Genomic DNA, 14196 nt, shown 5'->3' on the forward strand with positions numbered 1-14196 from the left:
TTCTGTGGAAGATTGGGCACTGGGCTGCCAACTCGACACTGTAAAACTCCACTGCCAATCATGAGCGGACAGGTGATACGCTGTGGTGACCCCTAAATGGGAAAAGCCGAAAGAAGAAGAAGTAAGAACATCATTATTTAGGAAACCATTCCATAAAACTTCTTTGTTGGAAGCTAACAATATGCACCCCAGATATATTCTAAACAATATTTCTTTCTCACCGTTCGTTAGAGTAAAAAGAATATGTTCCTCTAATGATGAACATGTTCATTTTCTCAATACTTGACACAAAGATTTATATAAAGAAGGTTATAGGGCTAATTTAGTCAAGGCAGACAAAAAAAGACTAATCAGAAAGCTAGGAGTGAGTTTTTGGAATATACTGAAAAATCTAATCAAAATAACTAAGTACCAGCATCTCACATCCATAAATATTGGGACATTCTTATGGTGGAACAAAAACTGGCAGAAATTCTACCTGCCCATTGCAAATTTACATATAGAAAAGGAAAAAAAATTATTGAACAATAGTTTGATCATTACAAACAGGTTATTCATTATGTAAAAGCTCCCAAGCAGTTGAACCTATAAGGGGGTGCTCACCATGGGATCTTTGTGTAGCTTGTAATGTAGTAAACAAAATAAACATTTTTCGTCTGCTAATATATCCAAAGTTTTTGATATTCATTGCTTAATTACCAAAGGTTTTGATATTCATTGCTTAATTACCAAAGGTTTTGATATTCATTGCTTAATTGCAGAGTGAATGGATGATTTATTTTGATATATATATATATATATATATACACGTTATGTGTTCTATGTAGCTTCTAGAATCTTTAAAAAAAGTATCACTGAACATCTTAATGACATTAGATCCAATAAACAAACAAGTTCACTTTTTAAACAAGAGCTCCAATGTTTATTTTAGGTTTACAGGGATATTAATCTATGGTCCATATAAATTAGGTTGGTATCTGTGTTACGACAAAAAAGAAAAACAATGGCTCATCATGTTGGGTGCTTTGTTTACAGCTGGTTTAAATGAACATTTTTAATATGCATTTTTTTAAGGTTCATAAATTCATTCATAGCTATATTTGTCCTTATTGTGTATTTATACATGATGCGTTTATTTTGGTATTTATATACTTTGCGGTTTATTTTGTATGTACTGTTCACTGGTTGATGATGTCATCATTAGGAGGTTATATAAGGCAGTCTTTTTAGTCTGGACAAACTAGATACTGATGAAGACCTGGTGCTTGAAACTGGTTTATCTGTGATAATATGGACTACAATTAAAACCAATTGCACTGTATTTGAGTGCTGTTGTGTGTACTTTTTAGTGCTGGATTTTTTTCCGGAAAAATGACAAAATATACATATACTATCATATATGCTCCTCTGTACCACCTTACTTATGTGTACAAATCATAACCTTAACCTTGCCCCTAACCCCCAGCATTACACATTATATTAATAAAAACCCTTCTCCTAACATAATCACTACACAAGATTCTCAGACATACTTCCCATACTTTATGCACATGTACAACACTAAAACTATCCCTTTAGCTATCCCTTACCCTAATCCTAACCCAATTTCAGTATATCCAAATGCTTGAGCATTAACACACACATGCCCATTTACCATAACTAAAAGCACTACTCACACCCAGTGGTTAATACTCCTACGTTAAATAAGCTCAGCACTGTACAATAAATGGTGCCTAAAAAAACACAGCACTACACTTTTACATCAAAGTCAGCAGTAGACAAAGAGACCTAAAACCTCACACACACACACACACACACACACACACACACACACACACACACACACACACACACACACACACACACATAAAGATACAGATAAATACGCATAAATAAATGTAGATAGATATAGACAGCTACAGATAAAGATATACGTATATAAAGATAGCTATAAAGACAGCCAGATCATTCATTTCATTTGTAAGGTAGCTGATGCCCCTTTACCCCCTGTACCTAGGAATTTTTGCTTTAACAGCTGTAGAGTATGAGGGTTAAGGAGAAGTGATAACCCTCTATACAAACGGAATTAACAGAAAATCCGGATAACTTAGTTAAATGGCTGTGATTACACTTACTGCACATGTGTACTGCTGACAGGAAGCCATCCCTTATGCACTGTTTGGAGCTATCAGGTAGTACAGAAACTGCCAAATTACACTGTTAGTATAGCATCCCGAGAGCTATAGAGATAATGAAAATAAATTAAAGGGGTCAGAGTGCAGAGAGGTGCAGAGTAGCAAGACCAAGTGAAAAAAGATAGCTGCACCAAACGTACACGTCAAGAGCAGTCGTGAAAGCTCTAACATCATCCTAGTTTTTTATTTTTTGCTAATAAACGTGGTGGTTGTGTAAGTTTGGTGCAGCTACAGAGATAAACTTGTAGGATCCAATGTTCTAGAGTTCTCCATTATTGCTGGATTAACTAATAACCTGGACACTAGATGAGCCAGACAGACAGGGTGGGAGTCAGCAGTTGATGCTAGTTCATCCCTACTGGGGGAGATGTGGGAATTGTGACCCACTGCTTGACTGACATCCAGTGGGCTAAGATATGTTCACCCACTCAGAATAGCTATAATTTGCCTCATGTCCAAAAGTGTTCACGAGTCACTGGAGTTTTATTGTTGTGTCCTGCACATGACAGACTGTCGCATGGGGCAATGGACGGCAGAGCAAAGTAAAATTCTGATGGCGGCCTGGAAGACAGCCTGCTGTGTCTTCCTGTAATATCTCAGGAATGAATGGTGCAGTCCTATAACTGGAGAGTTAGAGTCAGCAGGACATCTGGACAGAAAGTACCCAGAGGCCAATATTTCATAATAATACAGAAATATAGTTAATTCTGTATTACAGTCCAATATCATTTCACTTTAACCAAAGTCAGAACTGTAAGAATGAGATGTAATTTGAAATGCAGCATGTGCTTTCCTTAGTTCATCTAGAGTATGAAGAGAGTTTACTTAGGCGGTTTAAATATGAATATCAGCTGTTTGATTACAGACTAACCATGATATATGCCATCTTATAAGAGTGTGTAGCTTTCCTTCTTCCCAAAAACAATGGACTAATATAACATAAGCTGAGGTTTGAGGTAACCAGAGGCACCTTGCTCAGCTGTTGGGTGCAAAACTCTGCTAAATGTACCACTGCAGTACAGTAAATGTACCATTGCATGTAACTTGGTATTCATATGAAGGGTAGTATAGTAAATGTACCACTGCATGTAACTTGGTATTCATATGAAGGCTAGTACAGTACATCTACCATTGCATGTAACTTGGTATTCATATGAAGGCTACTACAGTACATGTACCATTGCATGTAACTTGGTATTCATATGAAGGCTAGTACAGTACATGTACCATTGCATGTAACTTGGTATTCATATGAAGGCTAGTACAGCAAATGTACCATTGCATGTAACCTGGTATTCATATGAAGGCTAGTACAGTAAATGTACCACTGCATGCAACTTGGTACTTATAAAAAGGCTATGTAGCTCAGTGGTAGAGCGTATGCTTTGCATGTATGAGGTTCTGGGTTCAATCCCCAGCATCTCCATAGCATTTTGGTTGGGAGGGTGGCTTAATGGCTAAGGTGTTTGCCTTACAAACACAAGGTTTAGAGTTTGAGTCTCACAAGGGATAATTGGCTAGGCTTAAAATGGCTCAGAAAGGGCAGTTAGCTTAGTACTAACCTATGAACCAGTACATGTACTATTGCATGTAACTTGGTATTCATAAATAAAATCACATATCATATGCAAATATGTGGAACTAATATCTACCTAATATCTGTTGTCATAGACATCTGTGAGTAATACACTAAAAACATGAAACGTCAAATGTACCACCTAGTAGATACCAACAAGCGAAATCTAAGGGTAATGCTGATCAATGCTAGAAGTCTAAACCTCAAAAGGCACTCATTCAAGGAACTCCTTAAGATGGAGAACATCGACATCTGTGCAGTGAAAGATACCTGGTTTAAGGCTCCAGACAGCATCCCTGTATTACCAGGCTACAATTCTTACCACACCTTTCGGCCACCTAACCTGGGCCAAAACACTAAAGGAGGAGCCGTGTCCATATTCATAAAGGATATCCACACCTCCAGGCTAGTTGCTCAACATAATGCATCTGAAATTATCCAAGTACAATTAACACTGGGCAAGACTGCAATTCAAGTTGTAGCTTGTTACAGATCCCCTGCCATGCCCCAGGACACCCACTCCATGTTTCTCGATATACTGGATAATATTAAGGTACAGTCCAATGCCCTAATATTGGGAGATTTCAACTACCCCACCATTAGCTGGGAAAATTACTCATGTACTAACTCATTTGCTCAATGTTTTCTGGAATTCATCAATTCCAACACCCTGGATCAGCTTGTCCATAACCCCACCAGGGGCAGCAACATCCTGGACCTAATCATTACCAATATGGGTAATAGATGCTCCACGCCAGAGGTCAACTCCTCACTGGTCAGATCCGACCACAAGCTAATCACCCTAGCCATCCATATCCTGCCCCCCCCCCCCATTAAGGAATCCACCATAAAAAACTTCTCCAAAGCCAACTTCATGCTTCTTAAAACAGAAGTGGCTAACTTTACAACACCCATACAGACGGAAAATAGAGGCACGACTGCTGAATCATATACAAATGCACTGTATAAGCACATACACGAGTGCATGTTCTGTGCCATCCCCAACAGAACCAAGATGCTTTCCTCCAAAAAAATGAAGCCAATCTGGTGGTCCCCTGCCATAAACAAACTCTACAACAGAAGGAAGAAACTGTTGCAAAAAAGAGTAGTCCCATGATTGCAGGAACCCCCTGGTCATCTTCAGTAAGAAGTTGAGATCCCTCATAAAATCTTTCAAAGCTAGTTACGAAAATAAAATCGCCATGGATTCTAAAGACAACCACAAAGCCTTCTACAGCTATGTCAAGAATCTCAAGGGCAACACTCAGATCTGCTCTGAGCTACAGCACAATGGCACTAGATTTACTGAACCAACTGATATTGCCAACATCCTGGCACAAAGTTTCAGTGCAAACTTTACCCCCACCCCCACCCCTCAAAGGGCCCATCTCCATACTGGAAGATTGCAAAGCCCCTGTAATCACAGATGCACAAGTAAAGAGCACACTCTCCAAAGCCAAGAACACAGCATGGGACCAGACAACATCCTAGGCTGCATTCAGCACAAACTACAGAATGAAGTGGCAACCCACCTAAGTACAATGTTCAACCATAACCTCACTTAAGACTTTTTGTCTATGGAATGGAGCACAGTGATGGTTATCCCACTCCACACAGGGGGTGCCACCAATGACCCCATGGACTACCTTCTCATTAGCCTGATGAGCCTGGTCTGCAAGGCCATGGTACGCATCATCCTGGAGCTTATAAACAAAGACATAAGTAACCTCCAAATTCTGGACCCCACTCAGTTTGGGTTTGTAAAAGGTAGATCATGCCTCCTAAACCTGATTGACTTCTTTGAAGCAGTCACCAGAGCTGTAGATGAGGGTAAGGTGGTGCACACAGCCTATTTTGACCTCACCAATGCTTTTGACACCACCCCCCACTCTGGCATTATAGATAAACTCACTGGACTGGGCATAAATCCCTATGTCACAAGATGGGTGGCCAACTGGCTCACTGACAGAACCCACATAGTGAAAGTAGTCGACTCCAAATCTGACTTCAGACCAGTGACAAGCAGAGTCCCACAGGGTTCGGTTCTGGGTCCTCTCCTGTTCAGTATCTACTTCTCAGAAGTCCAGGCTAATACAGCTGGTCTCTGGCTAACGAAGTTTGCAGATGACTGCAAACTAGGAGCCATAATAAATTCACCTAAGGATGTGGACATTCTACAAAGAGGCCTCACTGAGACTGATACTTGAGGGTCAAAGTCATGGCTTAAAGCTCAATGCCAAGAAGTGCATTGTCATCCCCTTTGGGAAAAACACCGTACCCATGAACATCCACATAGGCAGTAGCCTACTAAACACCAAAAGTGTGATAAGAGACCTTGGGACATAAGTGGACAGTAGTCTCTCCTTTGATAATCACATCACCACAGTAATCCCTCATCTCAAAGGGGTTCTCCTCCAGAAAAAGAGAGGTTATCGTCCCTCTCTACTCATTCCTCATCAGATCCATTATAGAGTACAACACCCCATTTGGCATGTACCTCATAAGACATCTACAACAACTAGAAAGGCTACAGAAATACCTCACTAAGAGGATTACTGGCCTCAAACAGATGCCATATGCAGACCATCACAAAAAACTCCAGCTCTACTCCGTTGCATATCGCCTACTCAGAGGTGACCTCTGCCTAACATACAAAGCCATGACTAACCCAGATCTGATGGACATGCTACACTTAAAGAAATCCCAATCTCTCCAGGCCACATGCTCCAGGCACCTAAACCTTGTAACCACAATAAACAGAACATGCTGGAGGGATAGATTCCTGTCCCAGAGACTTCCCATGCTCAGGAACAGACTACCCATTCATGTCAAGCAAAGCTCCCCATTAGCCCTCTTTAAGACAAATCTTGACAACTGGATGGGAAACAGGAAATTCATCCCGTGGATCATGTCTGTGGCTCTGCTCAACATGGGCACAGGAAAATAATTTTCTTGGGTGGCGAAAGCTAGGGAACCTCTTTTGGCTAGGCTTATATAGGCCCTAGGGCCGATAGCCTAGTACTTACCTATGAACCTATGAAAACAGTTTCTTCCTTTAGGTGATCTTATTATCAATTGGTTGAGTACAAATACGTAGCACTCAAACTTTCCTGCCCTTAAACCCTAACACAGATTCTACCTCTGAAAACCAACCTAACCCCACCTCTAGATACAGTTCCTTTATGGACCTTTTAAGCACAAATATACATACAACTGCCAATCCACATATCTTACATACAATAAGTGGTCATTGCCATGTTCTTTCACACAAAGTGAGGTTCAACAGATCTATAATGAAACCTTTCTAGTTGCAGACTGACCCATCCCTTCAAATTCTAGTTGAACTTGATAATACAGGTTAGAACCCTTTGTACAATAAAAACAGCATATTCACAATGCTATCCTGCCCCATTTTGAGAACTTACATCTTTCACTACAGGATAGGTTATTCCTGTTAAGGGTTAGAAGACTTAAAGGTGTCAAATACCCAAACAAAAGTCAGGTTCAAAGAAAGGATCAAACTGGGAAGAAATAGAAGAAGAAGAACATATCAGGTGTTCCTCAGGAGATTATGCAGAAATCATCCAGTTAAAGGTCTCATCATGTCAATTCTGGTTACAGCCAATAATACTGCCCCCAACATTAATCCACCAGTAGATTTTTTATGTTGCCCTGATCAGTTAAGGTGGTACTGTTCACCACCAGTTCAGTACACTGTTGTGTGTTACCTCTAAGGTTCTGGACATAGCTGAAGAAAGCCTTATGGTTGTCCTTAGTCTGTGCAACTATACTGACCTCATAGTTGGCTTTGTTGAGCTTAATTAGACCTATAAGTTTCTTGTTTAGTTGTATAAGAGAGCCCTTGGCTTTAAGGGAGTTGCTTTTCCTGATTTTTGCCACAAGTTTTCTTCTTACCCTGTTTAGGTGAAGATTCCACCAGCAAGATTTATTTTTAGTGTTTGTTTTGGGTTTATTTCTGATAGGTATGGCTGTTTCTATGCAGCCATTCATGCTTGTATAGTGACTCTGTGAATAATTTTGCATAGGTAACCATGGTCTCAGGATTGAGGGATCCTTGAATTTTGACAAACTGCCACTTAATAGGAAGTAGTTTGCCTTTTGAATAGTTCCTGTTATTGGTTTGGCTGGATTTTCTGGGTTGATGTTTGCTTCAAAGGAGACAGCTTTGTGATCTGACCTCACTAGTGAGGATGTGACATGGGTCTCCCATGCTTTTGAGTACCAGATCCAGCATGTTTGATCCTCTGGTTGGAGTGTGCATCATCTATTCCACTGTGTTTGTGTTAATAAAGTCCAGGAAGTGATATGCCTGTACATTTGAGGCAGTGTACATTTCCCAGTCTATAAAGGGGATGTTCAAGTCATCCATGAATAGGGTGTTTGGTTGGATATTGAGGACCTCTAGTAGATTTAGGTAAGAGTTGTGAAACTCCTGGACATCGACAGTGACCTATAGCTAGCCATGATATGGTGAGGGACCTTATCTATGGTGACTTGCACGTGGATGAGCTCCATGGTATCATCCTGTTTAACCAACTTAGAAGTATGTTTGTTGCTAACATAGATTAAAAACTTCCACCTTTGGCCTCAGTCTGTGCTATTGTTGGCCTAAATGTATGGAAGGCACTATAGCCTTGAACTTCTGGAGTACTTTCCATGGCTTTAAACCAAGTCTTGGTCACAGCACAGTTGTCTATATTCTGCAGAGTGAGACGGGCTTGAAGGGTGTGGAGGTTTTTGTTTAGGCTCTGACCATTGAGCAGTAACACCTTAAGGCTGCTTGTAGACTTTTTCACTACGTTGGTGGTTTTGTCTTTCTGGCATAGCCTAAAAAATCCTGTAAGGGGGTGGATAACCTTTTAGCCAATACTGAAAAACTTAGGGGGGGACAGGTGCAGCCCATCCTTGGAAAAGCAATGTGGTCTTTTCACCATGTTCTTCAATAATGACAGATATTGGATCCCCCTGAAGTGACACAGAAAGTAAGCCAATTATTAAAATCAATCATTTTATGTTCATACTGTGGCATCATCCTTGCTGAAGGTAGAATGCTGCTTAGTGCAAGGCTAATACCTATCTGTGACACATTTATTTATTTTATTTATTTAACATTTGTTTACTGGGAAAGCCCAACTTGGAACAAACAAACAAAAAGAAAGCCTGTACACTGGTAAACCAAGCAAACCACAAAAAAACAGTGTATGGAGGTACCAGAAAGCCAATAAATATCCAAATGAATTCCAAAGGCTTTAATGAATAAATGCAAATAAACTAAGGCAAATTCCAATGTAAAAAGCGTTTTCGTCAACTCTATGACTTCCTCAGATACAATTAAAAAGTACATTCCAGGAGATTTTATACATGAATTTGATACCAATCTTTCAATTAACATAAATTGTTAAGTAAATTTTAAACAAACAGTAACCCACATAAAATTGTATATACCCGCTAGTTGCTGTTTTTTCATATTTAAAACCCTAAGGTGTTGACAATTGCTAAAAATAGCAAATATATTATATTGTTATTATATGTGAACTATAAATATTAGAATAAATTTAAAATCTTGTATCATACACTTTAAAAAATATATATATTTATAAAATTAAATATGGAGTCTTATTAGATACAGCAGGCTTTTAACTTTAGTAAAGGTTTAATCGATATATGTTCATTTAAGCCTGGCTCCCTGTAGGACTCCAATAAAATCTGCCAATACGTTTCTCTTTGTTCTAATTTAATTTCCCAAGGTCCACCCCTGGGATAATCCAGGGGTGGACCTTGGGAAATTAAATTAGAACAAAGAGAAACGTATTGGCAGATTTTATTGAGTCTACAGCCAGGCTTAAATGAACATATATCGATTAAACCTTTACTAAAGTTAAAAGCCTGCTGTATCTAATAAGACTCCATATTTAATTTTATAAATATATATATTTTTTAAAGTGTATGATACAAGATTTTAAATTTATTCTAATATTTATAGTTCACATATAATAACAATATAATATATTTGCTATTTTTAGCAATTGTCAACACCTTAGGGTTTTAAATATGAAAAAACAGCAACTAGCGGGTATATACAATTTTATGTGGGTTACTGTTTGTTTAAAATTTACTTAACAATTTATGTTAATTGAAAGATTGGTATCAAATTCATGTATAAAATCTCCTGGAATGTACTTTTTAATTGTATCTGAGGAAGTCATAGAGTTGACGAAAACGCTTTTTACATTGGAATTTGCCTTCGTTTATTTGCCTTTATTCATTAAAGCCTTTGGAATTCATTTGGATATTTATTGGCGTTCTGGTACCTCCATACACTGTTTTTTTGTGGCCAACTTGGAACAAAGCCAATTTTCAGCAGCAGCCTGGGCAGAAACACTCCAGACATAGTCTTTGTAATATGGGAGGAAACAGGAGTACCCAGTAAAAACCCACATGAATGCAGGGAGGATATGCAGACTCAGCACAGAAGGCACTCCAGCTGAGAATCAAACCAGTGAACCTCGTGCTGCAAGGCAACAACACTACTGCTGCATCACTGGTCCAGTAAGGTAAATCACTGGTCATTTACACCCACAAGCTTATTTCTGCACAATGCTATACTGTTTACCAAGTTTCAGATCTACTGTCTAGGCATTTCCTGCCATACAGAGAACTGTTAACTGCCACAGCCCAGTGGAAAACTCCATGCAGAGGGAAAAAAAAAACTTGAAAACTGACTGCTATGAAATCTAGCCAATAAATAACCACACTTTGAGCTTCCCCCGGTGATTATCAACTCAGACAGCTCAGGTAAACACCTTCTGCCACAAGATGTCTGACCCTGGAATCTGTTAATGTAAAAGCACTGTAAAAACAGCTGTCAAGTGCAGACTAAACAACAAACAACTAAGTCCCTAGATAATTCACTCTTCTGCAAAGACATTTGGAGGCACACAGACTAGAAATGCCAACAAAGAGAGAAATAACTGTTTTTGTCACAAAATTAAATACATGTTTTTAAAATACTCAGTTAACCAAGAAAACATTATTATCTTAGCTTGGATGGCTCTGGATGCAGTTGAAACACTTTGCACAAGTCTCTGTAAGTGAACAAAGAGCCATGCAACTTGCCTGATCTATAGAAGAGAAAAATGCTTGTAAATTCTAGCCAGTAAACAACCACATTTTGAGCTTCCTCCAGGGCTTCCCAATTCAGAAAACCCAGGCAAACACATTCTACCACATGATGTCTGACCCTGGAATCTGTTGATGTAAAAGCACAACAAAAGCAGCTCTCAGGTGCAGATTAAACAACAAACAACTACCGAACTACTAAATCACTGACTAATCCACCCTTCTTCAAAGAGATTTGGAGCCACACAGACTAGAAAAGCCAACAGAGAAATTAATATTTTTGCCACAAAATTAAATAAGTTCTTTAAAATGCTCAAAATAGTAGTGATTACTGTATAAACAAGTGCAGTAAATCAAGAAAATATTCTTATCTTGGCTTGGATGGCTCCGGATTGAGTAAAAACACTGGGAAAAAATGTTGTAGAGTTCTTTGTAGTGACCCTAACAAAATGCTTGTTAGTTTGTCTCTTCAACCACTTCCTCAAGTGATGATGACTGTGTCCTGCTCAGTCCCTAACAGCTTGAGTATGTATTTGTCTGATCCACAGCACTGGCAGCTTCCCTATGTTCAGTTGGGATAAAGCTGGGGATTATCACTGACTCCCTTGCAGGCACTGGCATTCTTCAAGAAGGCCTATGTCTGACTAACAAATGCTACCAAAGCTGTGAACTTAAATTGAATGCTAAAAAAATGCATAACTGCACCCTTTGGGAAGTCAACTGTCCCAGCTAATTATCATGTTGATAATATGCCCCTAAATCAATGGCCAAGGATCTGGGTATGCACATAGACATTAGCCTTACATTCGACCACCACGTGGCCACAGTGGTGAGGAAATCCTTTTATGTTGCACAAATTATAAGTGAGGGCATGGCATCTAGGTCCAAAGAGATCATTATCCCACTGTACTCTACCCTTATCAGACCAATTGTAGAGTACAATGCTCTCTTCGGTATATACCTGATCAGGTATATGCAGCAACTAGAGTGACATCAGTGGTTGCTTACAAAAAGAATACAAGGCATAAAAAACTTGCCTTATGCAGAGTGACTTAAAGCCCTTTCTCTCTACTCAGTCTCCTATAGATTGCTGAGGGGTGATCTAGGCCTGGCTTACAAGGCATCTACAGACCCCACACTTATAAATCTCCTGCATATTTGTAAGTCAAACAGTACCAGAAATAGAAGACCTAAGTACCCGCATTTTGTCTGTAACTTAAATAGAACATACTGGAGAGACAAATATGTGTCCCTGAGACTGCCCCTCCTATGGAACAGGCTTCCCATCCAAGTGGATCTAAGTTTGTCTATTACCCAATTTATGTGCAACCTAGATCACTGGAAAGGGAATAGGAAATTTACAGCTGGCCTGGCACCATGTCCCTTATGGAAAAAGGTAGATTATAAATGCCTGGCCTCAATATCCTATTGGGATGAAAACATCATTATTCTTCCAGGATAACTTGGTCAGGTTTAGAAAGGACCCCCTTCCACGGTTGTGAGCTTAGTAACAATCTATGCATCTATAGAACTCCCTGTATGACCCAAGAAAGCAGCAATTCCCATCTACAAGAACTGAAATCATTCAACATTGAATCCAATACCATTTTTCCTGGCTGATCTAAACTATCTAAATATAGATTTGGAAATCTATACCACTTCTATTGCACAAGCACAGAGATTCCTGGCCTTTGTCAATACAAATGCCCTGGTACAATAAGCCAGAGTACCCACTAAGGGGATCATCATCTTGAATTTTGTCTGAATTAATAAGGGGGTATCTTGCACCATGCCTTGCATATCTTTTTCCCTTGTTAGGTCTGACAATGAAGCAATCTCCTCAAAATAAAATTGAAACCAGAGACCCCTTCCACCTGAGTTACCTTTAGAAATTTCTCTCAGACAAACTACCTACTCCTAAGTGATATATTGGAAAGCATTAAATCCCACCAGACTACACCATCACGTAAACAGCTGCTTAAATGCATATTTACTCTGTAGAAACAAGCAGAGGGAAATTTCAGAAGAAACCCCCTTGGTTGAGCCATAATAATAACAAGCTTTGCAACAAAAGGCAGAGCATTTTCATAATAAAATTCACCAAAGTCAAGTTTGAGGCTAAATTAGGCACCAAAGCCAAAGTCAGTCACAAGGCCTTTTTTAACTACATTCAAAATTTCAGAAGCCCAACACAGTAATGTGCCACGATGATTGTGAACAATGTTACCTACATTGAGGCTGAAAATACTGCTAACCTACTGGCTGATTAATTCAACTCAGACTTTACACCTCTCTCCCTGTCATCAATCCAACAAGATATACCTGAAACTAACTCACCTTCTGCTAGAACACAAGATCACGTCATGAAAATGTTATCAAAAGCTAAAACTACTGCATCAGTGGGTCCTGGTAGTATCCCTGGATGCATATTAAATAGCATGATGCATACTTTAGCCACCTCCCTAGCAACATTGATCAACTGCAGCCACCATACAGGTTTTGTAACAAGTGAATGGAGAACATCTACAGTCATTCCCCTGCATAAGGGAGGACCTTCCACAGACCCAAGCAATTTCAGAGGCATAGGTCTGATCAGCCTCATATGCAAAGGCATGGAAAGACTTATCATGGAACTAATCAAAAGTATGTAGGGGACCATCAAACACTGGACCCATCTGAGTTTGGATTTGTCAAGGGCAGGTCATGCTTACTCAGCCTGGTGGATTTCTGTGAAAAGGTCACCAAAGCAATGGATAAAAGTAAAACTGTACACACCATATATCTCAACCTAGCCAAGTATTTTGATACTCTCCCCCACTTGGGCATAGTAGAACAGTTAAACAAACTAGGAATAAACCCCAGCATCACCCACTAGATTGTCAACTGGCTTACAACTAGAATGTAAAAATGTCAAAATAGGGGAAGTTGTTACCACAAAGAGACCAGTCACCAGTGGAGTCTCCCAGGGTTTTGTGCTGGGACCTCTCCTGTTTGGCATCTACTTCTCTGAAGTAAATGTTAGTACCAATGGGCTCTGGCTGACTATGTTTGCAGATGACTCCAAGCTAGGAACAGTTGTTGAACCCCCCCCCAAATTACATATCCATCCTCCTGAAAGATCTGCCAAACAAATAATTGACATCAGAATCATTGACTGAAACTAAATACTGAAAATGCATTATTGTATCCTTTGGGAAGTCAGCTACCCTGGGGAGCTGTCACATTGGCAATATGCACCTGAGAGTTGACCCGGTTGTTTAGGATTTGGAAACTTACGTGGACAGT

At 39.5% G+C, this 14196-nt stretch overlaps 1 non-coding gene across 1 annotated transcript; it reads left to right on the top strand.

The window, feature by feature from the left end:
- Positions 1 to 3549: 3549 nt before the first annotated feature.
- TRNAA-UGC lies at positions 3550 to 3621 on the top strand. Its single transcript has one exon. It is a non-coding gene; the product is annotated as a tRNA-Ala (tRNA).
- Positions 3622 to 14196: the final 10575 nt, after the last annotated feature.

This window comes from Protopterus annectens, chromosome 2.part1 (assembly GCF_019279795.1).
Source record: "Protopterus annectens isolate FY-2018-M chromosome 2.part1, PAN1.0, whole genome shotgun sequence".
Taxonomy (NCBI): domain Eukaryota; kingdom Metazoa; phylum Chordata; order Ceratodontiformes; family Protopteridae; genus Protopterus; species Protopterus annectens.